A 17,316-nucleotide genomic window follows, 5' to 3' on the forward strand; every position below is an offset into this window, starting at 1 on the left:
ATAATAAAATTGGTATTTAAACTAATCTAAAAATTGTCTATAACCATGTGGAAAAGTATGAATATAAATGGTATTATAGTTCCTTATAGAAACCATACATAGAATTGATTTTAGAAGTATAATACCATGATGATACACAACATTGTTGCATTTTGACTCTCTTTCTATTATAAAAACTTAAATTTATTTACTTAATGTATATACTTTATTATGTATAAATATTTTCAATCTATATCTACGTTATGGAGGGTTTGTTAAAGATTGATAGTGACAAGGAAATTAATATCCCGTTTGGATGTGATAAATATCTTGAGAATAATTTCTAACTTTAGTCTTTTGACATATACATGACTAGAAGTTCACAAGTTGAAATCAAGTGACCTAATAAATGAAGTATATTTATGATCTACTTTCAGTAGAGAAGTTATATATGATAACAAATGTAGATGTAAGCCTAGTTATGTGTTACCATAGATATCTAGTGCTAAATGTTAATGTAACATCTTGATCTTTTACAAGATTATTTAATTAGTAAGTCCCCTTGATCCTAGAGAATTATAATGAAATAAGGCATGACTTTCTTTATCCACATTATTGAATATAATTTAAAATATTTCACACTCAAGTTGGTAGGTAATAACTTGTTAAAAGGAGATGACATTGTCACAATTTATAATTTGGTTTAAGAAATACATGAATCAATTTTATGTAGTAGAATCAAAAGTAGGAAATAGATAATTTGTAAGTCAAATTTGAATTCTTAAAATGTGAAAAATTAATACCAATGAAAACTTAAGTAGCATTCTAATTAAGAATGGATGATTTATATGCTAGTTATTGCTAAAACAATAAACTAGATTAAAAAAAAATTAAAACATATGAGAAACATGTAGATTATAAAGATTGCAATCTCTCTACACAATAAACTCTTAATTACCCAAAACAAGAGCACAAGTTTTTAGGCTGAAACCTCTTTGACTAAGAGTCAAGGATTGAGAGATATCCATTTCGCCAAATGCGTCTACGGTTAGAGCCTCATCCCTCATGATGTTGAGACATTGCACTCAACAAGACTTGTTCCTTGATGGGCTCCTTCAAAACCATTCAACTTCACCTACAACCAAAGAACTATTGACAAAGATTAAAATTTTCACCTTTACCATTTCATAAGAACTAAAAAAATTGCCAATATTGATTGGGCACTTCTAGAAATTATAAATGTTACACTAGCATCGCATCCAAGTGTGTCGTAGGTATGCCCTTGTGCAAAAAATTTCCAAATTCATATGAAATCCTTATAGAAGTCGATCTGGTAGAGTGTTTTAAGGCGGGCGGATGCGCTTGCTAAGTACATGAGTTTTCGCAGCGAAAGATCTAATCTCTCAGAGACGTTATGATTACTTGGCTCCTGTGACATATATTTGTGAAATTGTGAGTTTGGGTAGGCGAGTCTGCAGCAAGTTTAATTGTTATAATGTGGCAGAGTTACATTCATCCTATTTTGCTCTCCGAATTTGTAATCCTCATCATTCCTTTCTTGGTATTCTGCTGATGAGATCTGTTAATTGCAACAGGTTGTTAATGAACCCACATGCGTGAAAAGAAGAAAAAAACGGGAGAAGAGGGAGTACAAGAGGAAGGAGAGGGATAAGATTTAAGCATTCATACCTGGGCGGGGTCGATCGGTGATCACGAAGACCGATGGCCTAGAGAGAGCACCTTCATTGCACTAACAGAAGGGGGTTCTGTCTAACATCTCCCATTGTGGAGAATGGACGTCATAATTTGTGACAGAGGGGGCTCGCGTTCGCGCGGCCCCCCACATAATACCATTCATAAGAAATATCTACTTTTGTGACTATTTACAGGGCATTTTATTCTGTAGCAGAAATATAATTGATGGGCCTGAAGCAATCTCTCTTTATCATGAAATCTTAAATTGTTGACATCAGGTTGAACTGAACTTTGAGATTTCCATAGTCTTTCTCCTTCAATTCCCGTGATACAGTATTTACAGAGGGTAAATTTAACATCTTTCTGATCCATTTCACTTGTTAAAGTTATAGAGAGTTAACATTAACATCTATATGAGTCGACCAGTCGCTATGTTAGTTTAAATCAGATATTAGTGAGGGATTGTTGTGGGAGTTATCTTTTATTTGTACATTCGTCATTATTAATGATATGTAGTGACAAACAGAAAATGGATAATGGATAGGTTGTTTATGTAGTTCTTTGGACAGCTCTAAATCAATACATTTGATTAGTACTTGTTTTGAGTATGGTTGAGCATTAGAACTGTGTTTAGGGATTCCCTACTCAGATAGGAGTGTAGCTTTTTTTAGGATGACTGAGAACTCTGTTTGGATGTCTTAGACTCATAAGGAGTTGTTTTCTCATTAAAATCCAAAGAATGTATGAAAACAAGATTAAAAGTAAAATACTTATAATTCAATGATAGAACTGTAACACAGTAATAAACTCCACGAAGGCTTATACGCAATGCTTGATCCGTAGCCAAAGATGGCACAACTATACTTGTAACAAGAGGTCTGCTTTAAAATCAGAGATGTTGCTGCTTGTTCATTATAGGCTGAGTCTGTCTTATGGTTTGGTATGCTGCAACAGTGGTATGAATCTAGTGCAGGGAAAACATCGTTTGAAATGTACCTTACAAGCTATGAATGTAATCAAACATAAATTGTCTATGTTGCTATTTCAATTGTCTGATCTCTTTGTTCATGATTGTACCTTGTTATATTATGTCTGAATTTATGAGACTGTTCAATCCTTTCGATTAATGATTATGTTCAATCCTTTTGATTAATGATCATACCTTGTTATATTATGTCTGAACTTATCAGACTGTTCAATCGTTTTGATTGATCCAATAGGGAAATGTTATGTACAGGGATGGATATACACTTCTTGAATTGGGCTTGTTAAAAATAAGGCATAATAGCTGTGACTTGATTGTACCCTGTCTTCAATGTATTTGTTATTATCTGGTTTATGCCTTAGTTGATTGTATCTTGTCACAAGTGATCCATTACTTGTTGGGGGTGACCAGTGAAATAGCTAAGATTTCTATAAGAGTACTCACAATTTTCTACCAAAAGCTTTCAAACTAATTCTGATAGGTATCTGGAAATATCATATCTTCAAATTCTGAACAGTGATTAATTCAACTATTTATATGAAACATAAAGTAAAACATTTGTAGAAAAGTGTCAAGTGCTGGAAAAGAATTGTGGCTGCACACAAGCATCCCCTACTGTATACATAAGTGGTAAAGGCAAATGTGATTCGTGACATGTTCTACACAGTTGCTCTGATCTTTGAGGCCTGTGAGCCATTATTTTTTCTGTAAACTGATTTCTTGGGACTTGTACCGGTACTTGGATGCTTCGCTTACTTCTATAAGCTTGTTACATGATTACAATGCACTGACATGCAATCAACTGCACTGACATGTTCTAACAACAAACCATTTACTATGATAAAATGTACTGGCTGAACTATTAGCAGATGATGTTTGTGCAAAGAATGGGTACTTACACACTATACATTGTGAATTTTTACCATTAGAAGTGAGTAATTGTTAACTATTTAAATTATCTGTCATCTGGCAAACACGTGGCAGATCTGTTTTGTTGGCAAAATGTTACATGTGGCATTTTTGACGTGGCATGGAATATATGATGGCATTTGTTTAAAGCGAAAAAATTGAAAAGGTTTAATGATGTTGTCGGCAGTTTTAATTGAGACCACTGTAAACTGACAAGTCTGAACGCATTATTGATTATTGTCAGTCCTTTCTCGCCAAGTATTGACTTTGCATGGCGGACTCCAAATTTTGGTTAAATTTGATTAAGGTTGTGGGTATCGGTTTATTCTGAGCAAACGGTTTTTGTTGCGTTTTGAAAGTTGAATTCATTCTGTAAAACAAACAGGAAGTAATCGGTTGGGTCAAGATATTTTTGTGCGAAACAGGGAAGTTGATTGATGGATACAGGCAGGTTCATTGTTTGTTTTTTATTTCAAATGAAGTTTCAGGTTTATGCATTTATCTTTCTCAGAAAGAATAAAAGTTTGCTTATATGTTCGTTTTTGCTCATGTATGAGAATCTGGGGCGTATGAAAGAAGGAAAAAACTTCCTAAGGCCAGACAGAGTCTTGTGTTTCAGGTATTAAGGCCGAACAGAGTCTTGTGTTTCAGGTATGAGGTTCTTTGGGCAGAATCTTAAACTTCACAGGTATGAAGGTTTATGTTCTTGTTCACTTCTAAAGAGGGTCTCGAATCCGAAATATGGCTATGCAGTGTTTTAGAAGTTTGTATAAATCTTTTGGGGTTTTAAACCCAAGGTACTATATAAAGTTTTTTGTTGGTTCAAAGCAAAAGGAAATGTGTAAACGTTTTCAGTCAGTTGCAAAGCATAATGCCGTTATGGAAACTGTCTTCGAATATCTCACAAACGAAGCTTAATGATTATCAGTTTTGTCTAAAACAGATTCGTAATCTGAAACTATTTTTTTTTGAAGTTTTTTAAGAGGAAGTTTGTTGAACAGATTCTAACTGGTTCAGTTAGAAATATGTAACTGTTCTGTTTTGAAGTTCATATATAACACTTGTAATCTTTAGATGCATGTATGGGTGTGTGTGTAAAAACATATATATATATATATATATATATATATATATGAGGATAAGTGGGTCTGAAAGTTTTGATCATAAACTTGTGTACATGTACGAGTGATATATGCACATTTGTATATGTATATGAGTTGTGTTAAATTTCTGAGCAGTAGTGACTGCCGATTGTAAAGGATTGGAATGAATGAAAGATACAGGTTCATGGAGTGGTTTTTCTCCCTATGACAAAATCATGAGATTTTGGAGGGTTTTCCACTCGGCACAAATTTGGTGTTTCTTCATGTTTGTGAGTTTCATTTCTTTATGCTTATGATGAATGCTTACGCTTCTCTTGCATAAATTGTAAATATTCTGTTTTATATTGCTTAGTGCAAAAATTTGTAAGGAGTTTTCAATTAGAACAGTACGGTTCTGATTCACCCCCCCCCTCTCAGAACCGTGACACTTCCAACAAGTGGTATCAGAGCGTAGGATTCCCTTTAGGAATTGATCTCTGGTTATTGGAAGTTATGGCACATTCTGAAGGAGCTTTCCTTAATAGGGCACCTTTATTTTATGGAAATGATTATGTTTTCTGGAAAGTTAAAATGGAAGCATTTATACATTCTCTAGATGTAAGGATGTGGGATGTAGTAACAACAAAATACACTGTTCCAGCGTCAGTTCCTACTGATGCTGATGAGAAACTAAAATTTGAATTAGATAAGAAGGCTAGATATGCTCTTCTTTGTGGTCTTACTAGAGATGTCTTTGCCAAAGTCATTTATTGTAAATCTGCAAATGATATATGGGTAAAACTTGAAACTATCTATCAAGGAGATGACAAGGTTAAAGAATCTAAACTGATTACTCTTAAAACTCAGTTTGACAATCTGAAAATGAGTGAGGATGAAACCATTGCTGCATATTTTTTAAGAATTGAGGAAGTTGTGAATGCCAGGAAGGGTCTAGGTGAAGACATAGAAGAACATGATGTTGTTTCAAAGGTTATTAGGTCAGTCCTACCTAAATTTGAAACAAAAATTTCTACATTAGAAGAAAAGAAAAGCTTTTCAAAAATGACCTTACATCAACTTCAAGGAACTCTAACTGCATATGAAATGAGAATTAGCAATCAAGCTAGTTCTTCATCAAAAGAATCAGCCTTTAAGGTTGAAAAGAATGATGAGAGTGATTCAGATCTAACTGATGCTTTAGAAGCATTATTGGTTAAAAGAATGGCAAAGAAATATAAAAGCAAACCTAAATGCTTCAGTTGTGGTCAATTAGGACATTTTGTTGCTAGATGTCCAAATATTGCACTTGATGATTGTGATGAGAAATCTGAGAAGTTTTCTAGAAAGAAGCCTTGGAATCAGAATAAAAGGTTTAAGGATTTCAAAAAGAAAAGTTTTTTTTTAAAAGAGGATCCAAATGAAGAATCCAGTGATGCAGATGAAGAAGGGGAAAAATTGTTTATGGCTGAAATAGTACATACTCCTAAAATTGAATCAAATGAGCCTGAATCCTCATCTGATTTAGAAATAGAAGTAGATCTTGAAGAAGAACTTCTAAAATCCCTGCAAGAAATTAAAAGGTTAAAAAAATCAGTTGCAAATCATGAGACTGAAAATCAAAAACTTCAAGATGAATTAATAAAAGCAAATTCAATTATAGAAAGTCAAAAATTCTTACTTGAAGAAAAGGATAAAAAACTGAATATCTTGCAATGTTCTTCTGAAGAATCTACTAATCAGAAAACAAAGTTGCTTTTCAATGGATATTGTTTCAACTGTAATGTTTTTGGGTACAAAGCAATCTTTTGTAAAAATAGCACTAGTCAAGGCAAAAGAAAAGTTATTAGGTGCTTCAAATGTTTTTACTATGGTCACTATGCAAATCAGTGTAAATTAAATCTGAGACCTAAACAGATATGGAAACAAGTAAAGACAAATGAAAAGTCCTTAATTGTTGAAACAGTCTTATTTGCTCAAAAATCTGCAACATGGGTGTTGGATAGTGGCTGTTCTCATCATATGACTGGGTGCAAGAACAAATTCAAAACCTTAGAAAACTTTGATGGAGGTTTTGTACGTTTTGGTGATAACTCAGGAGCTTATATAACAGGAAAAGGCTCAATAATCTTAAATAATGATACACCAATACATGATGTGTACTTTGTTGAAGGGTTGAAACATAATCTTTTAAGTGTCAGTCAGATATGTGATAATGGATATTCTATCTCTTTCAATGCAAAAGAATGTCATATTAAAAATGGGAAAGATAGAGTCATTGCCAGTGGGTTAAGAACAAATGGTAATTTGTATAATCTGATAGATTCAACTATTCAAGAAACATCATTGGTCAATACCTACTTTATGAGTCAAGTGGAAGAAAATTGGCTATGGCACAAAAGACTGGGGCATTTGAACTTTGATAATCTTGCTAGAATCAGCAAGAACAAAAAGGTCAGGGGACTACCACAAATAACTAAACCTGCATCTGTTTGTGAAGAGTGTATAAAAGGTAAGCAAACAAGAGTTTCTTTTAAAACAAAAGAATATCTGACAAATAGACCACTTGAACTAGTACATATTGATTTATGTGGTCCAACCAAAACAGCCTCTTTAAATGATGAAAAATATTTCATGCTGTTTATAGATGATTATTCAAGAATGGTTTGGGTAACATTTTTGAAACATAAATCAGAAGCCTTTGAACGTTTCAAAATTTTCAGGAAGACGCTGGAAAGAGAAACTGATTTAAAACTGAAATGCTTAAGATCAGATAGAGGAGGAGAGTTTACTTCTCAAGAATTTATTGAGTATTGTGAAAAACGAGGCATAAAAAGACAATACTCTACTGCTAGGACACCACAACAAAATGGGGTTGTAGAGAGAAAAAATAGAACTGTCAAGGAAATGGCCAGGACCATGTTAAATGAAGCAAAGCTGCCTGACAAGTTTTGGAAAGAAGCTGTTCATACAGCTGTCTATATTTTAAATAGAGCTCAAATCAGAATTAGGACAGCTTATACACCATATGAATTATGGTATGGGAAAATAGCAAATGTTAAGAACTTTAAAATATTTGGTTGCAAATGTTTTATCAGAAAGAATGATGATTCTATAGAAAACTTTAACTCAAGATTTGATGAAGGGATTTTCCTTGGGTACTCTACACATAGCAAAGCATATAAATGCTACAATAAAAGGCTGAACAAAATTGTAGAAGCTATAAATGTTATGTTTGATGAAACATCTGTATGCTGTAATGACAAAGAAGAATATGAAAGTTTATCTTTTCAAGAATCAGAAAGTTTTCATAATGAAAATCGTGAACAAGATAAAGTTGAAACTGATGATGAAGATGAACTTGCAAGAAAAATAGAATCAGAAAATTGTTCCAATTCTAAAATCACTAGTGATGGATCAAAGATAAAAACATCTTCTAGAATAATAGCTAAGAGACATCCTGAGTCTCAAGTTATTGGTGATATTGATAAAGGAATTTTAACTAGAAGAAAAGCCAAAATAGGAGAACAAGTAAATATTGCTGAACAATTTTGTTTGATAGCAGATTTTGAACCAAAGAATGTAACAGAAGCTCTATCAAATCCTAGTTGGCAAAATGCTATGCTAGATGAAATAAATCAGATAGAGAAAAACAAGATTTGGGAACTTGTTCCCAGACCCGATGGTAAAAATATTATTGGTGGAAAATGGATATTCCGCAATAAACTAAATGAGGAAGGTGTAGTGATTAGAAATAAAGCCAGATTTGTTTGCAAAGGATATGCACAACAAGAAGAAGTTGATTTTGGTGAAACCTTTGCACCAGTTGCAAGGTTGGAGTCAATCAGAATCTTTCTTGCATATGCCACTCATAAAAATTTCACTGTTTACCAAATGGATGTCAAAACTGCTTTCCTAAATGGATATCTTGAGGAGGAAGTTTATATGGAATAGCCAGAAGGTTTCAAATCTTCTGACAAGCCTGATTATGTTCTTCGTCTCAAAAAGGCCTTATATGGTTTAAAACAAGCTCCTCGAGCTTGGTATTCCAGATTAGATAAACATCTAATTGCAAATGGATTCATTAAAGGAAATGTGGACAGCACTTTGTATACAAAAATGGACAATGAAAATTTATTGGCTGTTGAAATATATGTTGATGATATTATTTTTGGTTCTACTAATGATCATTTAGCACAAACTTTTTCAGGAATCATGGAGTCAGAATTTGAAATGTCTATGTTAGGACCTTTGACATTTTTCTTGGGAATTCAAGTCTCTCAGCTTGAACATGGTTTGTTTATCTCTCAACTGAAATATGCTAAGGAAATGCTTAAAAGGTTTCAAATGGATACTTGTAATCCAGTTGGTACACCAATGGAAACTGGATGTAAGTTGATGAAAATTGATGAATCTCCTCTTGTTGATCAAAGAGAGTATCGATCTATGATAGGAAGTCTTTTATATCTTACTGCTTCTAGACCAGATATAATGCACTCTGTATGTCAAGTTGCTAGATATCAAGCAGCTCCTCGTCAATCTCATCTCAATGCTGTTCATCGTATCTTTAAATGTTTACAAGGTACTTTGGATTATGGTTTGTGGTATCCAAAAAATGATGATTTTTCTCTCATTGGTTATACAGATGCTGATTGGGGTGGATGTAAAGATGATCAACGAAGTACTAGTGGTGCTGCATTTTTCTTAGGTGATCGGTTAGTTGCTTGGCACAGTAAAAAACAAGAATGTGTCACTATTTCTACTGCTGAGTCTGAAGTTATTGCTGCAACGACATGTTGTACTCAGTTAATTTGGATGTCTTATCAGCTTTCAGATTTGGGTATTCATGTTCAAAAACCTCTAAAAATCCTTTGTGACAATACCAGTGCTATTCAGATTTCTAAAAATCCTGTTATGCATTCTAGAACTAAGCATGTTGCCATCAAATTGCAGTTTATTCGCGAACATGTGTCATCAAATGAGGTCATTCTTATTCATGTACCTTATAAATTACAAGTTGCTGATATTTTTACCAAAGCTCTTCCTAGAGAATTGTTTGAACAGTTCAGAATTCGATTGGGAGTCTTCTCCCAATCTATGCTGGGATAAGTTTTTTTTTCCCTTTTCATATTCTGTGTTAGGTTTCTGCTTCTTTCACAGAAAACATTTAAAGCAGATCGTTAGATTTTTGATGCATAAATTTTGGGGGAGTAAGTTCAGTTTTGTTTTGGCAGTTTGATCATCACAGTTCAGTTTTGATTTGATCATTTGCACAGGTTCATACAGGTTCATATGGCACAGGTTCATACAGGGTTCATACAGGTTCAGTTTTGATTTGATCTTTTGGCACAGCAGTTTTGGTTTGTTCAGGTTTGGTTCTTGTATTTGGATGCACTTGGTTCATGGGTTAATCATGTTTTCATGGTAAATCTGTTTGGCATTTCAGTTCATTATCTTGTTTATAATCAACATGGTATTTCAGTTCATTTTATGAAATGGTGAAAATTTTTGCATCAAAAATGGGGGAGATCGTTAACTATTTAAATTATCTGTCATCCGGCAAACACGTGGCAGATCTGTTTTGTTGGCAAAATGTTACATGTGGCATTTTTGACGTGGCATGGAATATATGATGGCATTTGTTTAAAGCGAAAAAATTGAAAAGGTTTAATGATGTTGTCGGTAGTTTTAATTGAGACCATTGTAAACTGACAAGTCTGAACGCATTATTGATTATTGTCAGTCCTTTCTCACCAAGTATTGACTTTGCATGGCGGACTCCAAATTTTGGTTAAATTTGATTAAGGTTGTGGGTATCGGTTTATTCTGAGCAAACGGTTTTTGTTGCGTTTTGAAAGTTGAATTCATTCTGTAAAACAAACAGGAAGTAATCGGTTGGGTCAAGATATTTTTGTGCGAAACAGGGAAGTTGATTGATGGATATAGGCAGGTTCATTGTTTGTTTTTTATTTCAAATGAAGTTTCAGGTTTATGCATTTATCTTTCTCAGAAAGAATAAAAGTTTGCTTATATGTTCGTTTTTGCTCATGTATGAGAATCTGGGGCGTATGAAAGAAGGAAAAAACTTCCTAAGGCCAGACAGAGTCTTGTGTTTCAGGTATTAAGGCCGAACAGAGTCTTGTGTTTCAGGTATGAGGTTCTTTGGGCAGAATCTTAAACTTCACAGGTATGAAGGTTTATGTTCTTGTTCACTTCTAAAGAGGGTCTCGAATCCGAAATATGGCTATGCAGTGTTTTAGAAGTTTGTATAAATCTTTTGGGGTTTTAAACCCAAGGTACTATATAAAGTTTTTTGTTGGTTCAAAGCAAAAGGAAATGTGTAAACGTTTTCAGTCAGTTGCAAAGCATAATGCCGTTATGGAAACTGTCTTCGAATATCTCACAAACGAAGCTTAATGATTATCAGTTTTGTCTAAAACAAATTCGTAATCTGAAACTATTTTTTTTTGAAGTTTTTTAAGAGGAAGTTTGTTGAACAGATTCTAACTGGTTCAGTTAGAAATATGTAACTGTTCTGTTTCGAAGTTCATATATAACACTTGTAATCTTTAGATGCATGTATGGGTGTGTGTGTAAAAACATATATATATATATATATATATATATATATATATATATATATATATATATATATATATCTGAGGATAAGTGGGTCTGAAAGTTTTGATCATAAACTTGTGTACATGTACGAGTGATATATGCACATTTGTATATGTATATGAGTTGTGTTAAATTTCTGAGCAGTAGTGACTGTCGATTGTAAAGGATTGGAATGAATGAAAGATACAGGTTCATGGAGTGGTTTTTCTCCCTATGACAAAATCATGAGATTTTGGAGGGTTTTCCACTCGGCACAAATTTGGTGTTTCTTCATGTTTGTGAGTTTCATTTCTTTATGCTTATGATGAATGCTTACGCTTCTCCTGCATAAATTGTAAATATTCTGTTTTATATTGCTTAGTGCAAAAATTTGTAAGGAGTTTTCAATTAGAACAGTACGGTTCTGATTCACCCCCCCCTCTCAGAACCGTGACACTTCCAACAGTAATAACGAGAGGAAAACTATTTGGGGAATGTCATGTTGGAAAGGATTTCATACCCACCTAGAATGACCTGATATGACTCAAGTGGTCTCAATGAGTAGGACATTTTTATGAATTCGCACGTTTAGATATGGAAAGAGGTGTTGTAATTGTTCCCATGTGGTTAATCTGTGTGAGATTGAGTCGTTGATAGTGAGTAGGAAGAGATTCTATGGGATCTACCTCTTCTGATCCATCACCAACTTACTCTCACATGGTTGAGTAGTTCTAATCTTGTCCCATAGCTGAGGTTATAGATTCAATTTTGTTTTGGGATATTAGTAAGTTAAGTATAAATTTGTGTAAAGGTCCTACATTTTAGAGAGTGCTTCTATTTAGGGGTATCTATTTGAACATTGGACATGAGTGGTACATATACCTTCATTGAGGAGGCTCGCATTCGCGCAGCTCCTACAAAACATTAACTGCTAGGTGAAACATATACTTACATTTTACAGCATTCTATTCGGTAGCAGAAATGTAAATATGTTGTATTCATAGGCCAGTGTATAGAATATTTGCTGTAAGAAACAATGGTCCTCAAAAAATCTTTCTTCATTCTGAATCTTTAATTTTTTGGAATCAGAGGTTGAACTGAAATCTCTGATCTGAATGGCAGTTCTCCTTAGTACAATCAATTGGATCATAAAGAGTAAGTTTAGCATCAAACCCACTTGGCACAGTTTATACAGGGTAAATCTATCACCTGTCTGATCCATTCCCCTTGTTACAGTCTATAGGGTCATAGAGAGTAAACTTGGCATTTATATGATGTGCCCCTTGCCACACTAGTTTAAAGAAGATATCAAGATAGAAAACTTGTGTCATTCCCAACTACGGTCCTTTCTAGAGAGAACGTGTCGTTACAACTTCTTCAGAAAAATCTTATCTGGCATGTATAATTTTATGTATGTCATGATTATTTTAAACTGTTATATACCCCTCCATACTGAGTATGACATTTGGTTGCCATTAGAATTACTACTAGGAATAGAAACCAGACATGTTCCTAAACAACAGTAAACAGAGTAATATACTGACGAATCTACATATTGTTGAATGAGCATAGCTTAGTATGGCCAGGTTTTGCATCCTAATGATGCAGTATGGCATCTTTTAAGTAAGGGATTATGCTGGGAGTTATCTTTTATTTGCACCCTCGTCATTTGCTAATACCAAAATGAATTGTGGTCACAGACAGAAATGTGAATAGATTGTTTATGTAATTCTCTTGGGCAGCTAAGTGAATACATTTGACTCAAGTCTTGTTCTGAGCATGTCTGAGCATTAACTCCTCCCTAGATGGAAGTTTACCCCTTTTAGAAGAATCGAGAATCCTGTTTCTAATAGTCTATAAGAACTATAAGGAACTGCTCTTATTAAAATTTAAAGGAAGAACGCAAACAAGATTAATAACAAAATGCTTACAATCTTAGTAATATAACAGTGCGAGAAGAAGCAAAGCAAGATCCCACATGCGAGAGAGGAAAAAAAAGAGGAAGAAGAGGGAGTACAAGTAGGAGGAGAGGGGTAAAGTATAAGCATACTTACCTGGGCGGGGTCAATCGGTGATCAAGAAGGCCGATGGCCTAGAGAGAGCACCTTCATTGCACTAGGAAGGGGGCTCTGTCTAGCATCTCCCATTGTGGAGAGTGCACGTCATAATTTGTGACAGAGGGGGCTCGCGTCCGCGCGGCCCCCACACAATTCCAATCATAAAAGAAATATTTATTTTTGTGAATGTTTACATAACACTTAGGTAGTACAAAATGGAAATAGTAATACTGTTGTTAGATCGATAGGCCTCAAGCAATCTTTCTTTAACCTGAAATCTTAAATTGTTGAAATCAGGGGTTGAACTTAAATATGTCGTCTCCATAGCCATTCTCCTTCAATTCATGCGGTACAGTAGTAATACTGCTGTTAGATCGATAGGCCTCAAGCAATCTTTCTTTAACCTGAAATCTTAAATTGTTGAAATCAGGGGTTGAACTTAAATATGTCGTCTCCATAGCCATTCTCCTTCAATTCATGCGGTACAGCATTTACAGAGGGTAAATTTGACATCTTTCTGATCCATTCCACTTGTTACAGTCATAAAGAATTATCTTAGCATCTATATGAGTCCGCCAGTCGCTATATTAGTTTAAAGCAGATATTAGGATAAAAAAATCTTAAGTATGTTTGTTTTGAGTCTCATTCTGCACTAATTGACAAACTATGCATAGAAACCAGTCATGTTTATAAACTACAGCAAACAGAGTAATGTATGGTAAGGAATCTACTTATTGTTGAATGGGAATATAGGGTTTGTACGGCAGGCAGCTTTAGTAAGGGATTGTGCTGGAAGTTATGTCTTATATCTACCTTTCTCATTAATGGCATAAAGTCTCAAACAGAATTTTGTTTTATGGATAGGTTGTTTATGTAATCCCATTGGACAGCTAAATGGGTACATTTGATAAGCCCTTGTTTTGAGCATGTTTGAGCACTAAAACTGCGTTTAGGGATTCACTAATCCTCAGATACGAGTTTAGCTTTTTAAAGGATGGCTGAGAACTCTGTTTGGATGTCTTAAACCCATAAGAATCTGCTTTCTTATTAAAATCCAAAGAATATATGCGAACAAGATTAAAAGCAAAACGCTTACAGTTGAATGATAGAACTGTAATAAAACCATGAAGGCTTATACACAATGCTTATCTATAACCCCAGTAAAAGATAACTGTAATACCATTGTTTTGTATGAGGAAAAGTCTAACAAAGAGTTTGCTAGTAATAAAAGGTCTAATCCTTAAACTCAATAAAGTTTTTGCATGTTCATTATAAGCTATGTCTGTCTCATGGTTTTGTATGCTTCAACAGTGGTCTACAAAATGCTTGATCCATAATCCCAGTAAAAGACGACATAACTATGCTTGTAATACCATTGTTTTGTATTAGAAAGTTTAACAAAGAGTTTGGACTAGTAACAAGAGGTCTAATATTTAATCTCAGAGAGGTTGCTGCTTGTTCATTATAGGGTAAGCCTGTCTCATGGCTTGGTATGCTGCAACAGTGGTATGAATCTAGTGCAGGGCAAACATTGTTTGAAATGTATCTTACAAGCCATGAATGCAATCAAAAGTAAATTGACTACGTTGCTATTTCAGTTGTGTGATCTCTTTGTTCATGATTGTAGCGAGTGTCATATATGTTTGAGCTTGTGAGTCTATTCAATCCTTTTGACTGATGTGATAGGGAAATGTTATGTTCAAGGTTGTAAATACACTACTTGATTTGGGCTGTTATACATGGGGCATAATAGCTATATCTTGATTGTACTCTGTTTCCAATGTTTGTTATTACCCATTTTATGCCTTAACATTGATTGTATCTAGTCACTAAGCAATCTGTAACTTGTTGGGCTGATCAGTGAAATAGGGGATAGGATTAGTTGAGTATATTTCAATGGTTTTGATAGCATTTGTTCATTTGATGTCTAATATTTTTGACAACATTGTATCAATAGTTGTGACTTTAAAGTTGTTATTGTGATGATGACTATCCATAATTGAATGAAATGTATTCCTAAGCACTAAAAAGCAACAAATCATGGGATGCCACATTAGCGCACAAGTATGAGTCTCTTTTGCACAAGTATCAATCTCACTTCTTTTTTTTGGCTGTTTTGGACATCTTGACAAAAAGCATGCTGATGTGGCCCTAGATCCTTAGTTATGAGTAGGGGACTTGCCAAATAAGCTACTGTAAAAAAATGGAAGTGATTTGAAATATTCACATAAGATTTTGAGAAGCACGAAGTTAAGGTGCTCAACTAGTGGGTCCTCTCCCTAACTAAAAGTTCTAAGATTACAATTTTCTAGATAGTACATGGAAACATCGTGTCTTTGAATTCAAAGCTTGTCATCATAGAATTGTTGTTGGACCACAAAAATCTTGAGTTCTGTGAGTCATTATTTTGTAAACTGATTTTTTGTGACTTGTACCAATACTAAGATGCTTTGGCTATTTCTATAAGCTTGGGGCATGATTACGATGTCATAGTATGAAACTAGAAGTTGTAATTAAGTACACTGACATGGTTGAACATCAAAACATTTACTATGATAAACGTAATGGCTGAACTATTAGCAAATAAAGTTTGTGCAAAGAATAATTAGTACTTATACACTATATTTTCATCATTAGAAGTGAGTAGCAACCAATGACAAACTATTTGAGGAATGCAATTTTGGAAAGGGTTCTATACCCACCTAGAATGAACTGATATGACTCAAGTTGGATAATCTATGTATTTGCATGTTTAGATATGTGAAAAAAAGTGTTCAATTCTTCCCGTGCCTCTTAGTCCGTGTTAGGTTGATTCGAGTCGTTGAATAAATTTAGAGTTCCTAGTGTTTGATGTCAATTTCATTCAAAGACAATGCAATTTTTTTTTCAATTGAATATGTGATTTACATAAGAGGCCTTTATACATTGTTTTTTAAGTGTTGGGTAAGATTTTTTAACCCTTGAAAGTTGGGGCTAAAACTTAAAAGCACATTAGATCAGCAAAGACACAAGCATGCAATAACAATGGCTCAACAAGGTTTGAACCTTGGTAGTCACAACAACAACTCCACCACTTAACCAACACACTATAGGAAGAAACTGCCTTTATACATTGTATTGTTATCTGAGCTTGTGAATCATTTTATCCAGGCTAGATAGGATTTTGGTCTTATTTTGTGGGTTTATATATCTAAAGGCTTTAGGTTTTTTGTTCTCCATTTCTATATTTAAGTGTTTTTGTATCATAAATATTTTTTATCATCAAAACTATAGTTTTATCCTCTTCAAAAATGTCTTCCAAATCTTCCTAATGCTCTACTTCATAAGACTTGATAGACCAATTTCTTGGGTTGTCCAAAAGGTTTAAGAAGGCATTAAGTATAGGTGTGTTAACAAACCACCTAGAAGTTATGGCTTCATATGTAAGGGATGTTTTCATCCCTAAAATTGTATGTGATCTCTTCAAATATTTCTTTGGAAAAACCTTCAAGCCCATCCCTTTAAATGATGTCTAGAGATATCACTTGGGTAAGTTTATTATACCCAGTTGCTTTGTGAATATGGATTTTCTTTGGTATGTGTAAGTAGCATGACATACTCGGAGAGTTAAATATGACGAGGGGAAAGTGTCAACATTGCAAAAACTCTAGTCATTTATTCTTGCCCCTACCATTGAGTTTTATTATGTTTTATTACTAACTTGCTATGGATTGCTAAAATTCCTTTTTTTCATAAGTCATATATTCTTTGTTGTTGAGTTACCAAGTCCCTTCACATCTCTAAGTGCTTTCATTGGCAGTAACATGTGTAGTATGAAACCTACAATCTAGATGGAAAAAGTCTTATTCCGAAGCACCCATATACCAAGTTGATCTTGGCAATGGGTCCATCCCATGTCTACATAGTCCCAATTATTTTGAATAACTATTTTCAAAAGTAGACTATGTGGAAAATCCTTATTCCATGGCTGGTTGTCTTTACATCACAAAGTGCTCTATGCCCATACGTTTGA

The 17,316-nt window shown here is 34.1% G+C and overlaps 1 long non-coding RNA gene and 2 other non-coding genes across 3 annotated transcripts; all 3 read left to right on the forward strand.

Moving 5' to 3' along the window:
* Positions 1-1,268: 1,268 nt before the first annotated feature.
* LOC131065795 (uncharacterized) lies at positions 1,269-1,932 on the forward strand. The gene is made up of 2 exons (XR_009111475.2): positions 1,269-1,431; positions 1,575-1,932. It is a non-coding gene; the product is annotated as an uncharacterized LOC131065795 (long non-coding RNA).
* Positions 1,661-1,822, forward strand: LOC131065885 (U1 spliceosomal RNA). Its single transcript, XR_009111509.2, has one exon. It is a non-coding gene; the product is annotated as a U1 spliceosomal RNA (small nuclear RNA).
* An 11,361-nt stretch (positions 1,933-13,293) lies between the features above and the next one.
* Positions 13,294-13,453, forward strand: LOC131065865 (U1 spliceosomal RNA). The gene has a single exon (XR_009111489.1). It is a non-coding gene; the product is annotated as a U1 spliceosomal RNA (small nuclear RNA).
* Positions 13,454-17,316: the final 3,863 nt, after the last annotated feature.

Source organism: Cryptomeria japonica, chromosome 6, assembly GCF_030272615.1.
Source record: "Cryptomeria japonica chromosome 6, Sugi_1.0, whole genome shotgun sequence".
In the NCBI taxonomy this organism is placed as follows: domain Eukaryota; kingdom Viridiplantae; phylum Streptophyta; class Pinopsida; order Cupressales; family Cupressaceae; genus Cryptomeria; species Cryptomeria japonica.